General features: G+C 38.6%; 1 long non-coding RNA gene across 3 annotated transcripts in view; it reads left to right on the top strand.

Moving 5' to 3' along the window:
• Positions 1-1090, top strand: part of LOC135099576 (uncharacterized) — a 34020-nt gene extending 32930 nt beyond the window's left edge. For all 3 annotated transcript variants that reach the window (XR_010268149.1, XR_010268148.1, XR_010268150.1), the window contains 2 exons: positions 762-922; positions 1052-1090. This is a non-coding gene — a long non-coding RNA (uncharacterized LOC135099576). The remainder of the gene's footprint in view (positions 1-761; positions 923-1051) is intronic.
• The last annotated feature ends 1410 nt before the right edge of the window (positions 1091-2500 follow it).

The raw sequence follows: 2500 nt of genomic DNA, 5'->3' as shown, positions 1-2500 counted from the left end.
ATATGTAGTTTAGGAATGGGATATGTAAGTTAGGAATGAAATATGCAAGTTAGGAATGGTATATTTAAGTTAGGAATGGGATATGTAAGTTAGGAATGGGATATGCAAGTTAGGAATGGGATAAGTTAGGAAAAAAAATAATTTTACAAACTGGTTGAATGAGTTAAGAACGGTGTGAGAAAGTTAGGAACAGGGTGGGTGAGTTAGGGAAGGTGGTGGTGGTGGTGGTGGTGGTGGTGGTCAGGAAACAGAAGTATGAATATTAATGAGTTATAATTTTTCTCACCTATAAAATTTCCATTCTTGTGTCACTTCAATTAAATAAGACATTTATGAGGCAGTTAGGTTAGGTTAGGTTAGGTTAGGTTAGGATATTGTGGATAGTCATCTGTCTTAATGCTATAACTTGTGTGTGTGTGTGTGTGTGTGTGTGTGTGTGTGTGTACTTTAAAAATTGAATGTATTATGTAGTTGTATCTCAGTTGTACTTAATCTCTCTCTCTCTCTCTCTCTCTCTCTCTCTCTCTCTCTCTCTCTCTCTCTCTCTCTCTCTCTCTCTCTCTCTCTCTCTCTCTCTCTCTCTCTCCTCCTCCTCCTCCTCCTCCTCCTCCTCCTCCTCCTAATGCTGAGGAAATTCTTTTCTTCTTCTTGCTTGTAGTACAACAACCAATATTACTACTGCAACAACAATTACTACTACTACTACTACTACTACTACTACTACTACTACTACTACTACTACTACTACTACTACTTTTCAGGCCAGGACAATGACAGCACCTACACTATCCTGGACCTCTACTACTACTACTACTATTACTGCTACTACTACCACTGCTACCAACACTGGCCTCTATGTTGGCCTGGTGTTTGGGTTAATTTTGTGTCTAATGTTTGTGGCAACACTGTTCTTCCTTAGACGGTAAGTTATAAGTGTTGTTGTTGTTGTTGTTGTTGTTGTTGTTGTTGTTGTTGTTATTGCTGTTGTTGTTGATGTTGTTCTACTTCCTCCTAGTCCTTATAATCACCATCTTTATCTCTACCCCCACAGGAGACAGAGAAGAGGAGGGGGAAGGAGCAGCCTGGAGGAGGAGGAGGAGGGAGGAGGGGGTTAGAGGCCGCCCCTGCCTCCACCAATGACATGAAATCTGAGGTCAACCATTCCATGACCTATTCCAGCATTACTGACCCTACTACTGGTAAGCTGACTAAATTATTCTCTCCACCAGTGTTTCTTCTTTCCTCCATATCTCCTTCCACAAGTTACCTCCACGTTTCTCCTTCCGCTTGAACCTTCTTTGATCTTTCCTCCATCTCTCCTCCAAGTCAGACTATTCTATCATGCTTACTAACATTGTAATTTTCAATCTGTAGAACACCACCTCTCCTCTTCTAAACCTCATCTTCTTTTCCTCACATAAACTCAGGTGTCTGAGGCAACTGACAGTAGCCCCTTTTCTGTTCCTTCCTACTTTCTCTATCTCATTTTTCAATCCAAAGCTGGATGCTGCGTTTATGTGGGCAGCGACTTAACCTGCTCTCGTGCACAGTTTTATCCCTATGTGTAACCAATTTACCCTCTGTTGGTGAAATCATATACTCATGTACCTGTTTTATGAGGTGATATGATGTGCTTAGTTACCCTTTGGGAATCTATAATTTATACTTTCTAAGGTAAAACCATATGCTGATTTTCCCAATGTTTGTCTTATTCACCCTTTGTGTGAGGTAAAATTTTAGGCTGATTTACCTCTGGTGTACTTAATTTACCCTTCCTAATGAGAAAAATGAAAAATTATTCTGGGGGAATTCAGTGCCTCTCATTATTTGAATTATACATGTAATCATATGCATCATAGAATATAACAAAAATTTACAGAATAATGACCATTCCACACAATAAATTATGTACATACAATAATTACTAAATATAATTTGGCATGAATGGGAGCATAAACCAGGGTGCACATTGTCTTGACCCACCCGCCACCACCATCCCTGATGGTTCTCCCAGGCATATACTGACTCTAATCATTATTATATACATCTTAAAATATTACATGAAAATTTACAGAATACAAAGTAAACCAATATATCCATACAATAACTCCTCCTAGCTTTAAATGTTTTATAAAGATGGCTTACACTGTTCTGATGTCAGTGTGTGCAGGGCAGGCCATATACATGAAATACTTGAAGCCTTTTGCAAATAACTGATTTTGAGGCTTGCCGGCTCGGAAAAAAAAAAATCTTAAAGACACATTTTTCCCGTCAGTTGTTGCCTCCCTACTAACACAGAACAGGTCACGTTTTTAACACTGCATAGCTTACCTCTATTTAACCTGTTCAAGTTTTTTTGGCCCATGACATTACAGTAGACAGCACCTTGTACTTCCTTTAAATATTATTTTTTCTAAAAAACATTGTGTTTTTTATTTCTTTTGGGTACTTATTGCAAATACTGAAAAATAATAGTAAAGCGCTTCTAAGGCTTCACTGA

Source organism: Scylla paramamosain, unplaced genomic scaffold (genome assembly GCF_035594125.1).
Source record: "Scylla paramamosain isolate STU-SP2022 unplaced genomic scaffold, ASM3559412v1 Contig149, whole genome shotgun sequence".
NCBI lineage: Eukaryota > Metazoa > Arthropoda > Malacostraca > Decapoda > Portunidae > Scylla > Scylla paramamosain.
Note: the sequence above shows the minus strand (reverse complement) of the source record. Positions and strands in the feature narration are given on the sequence as shown.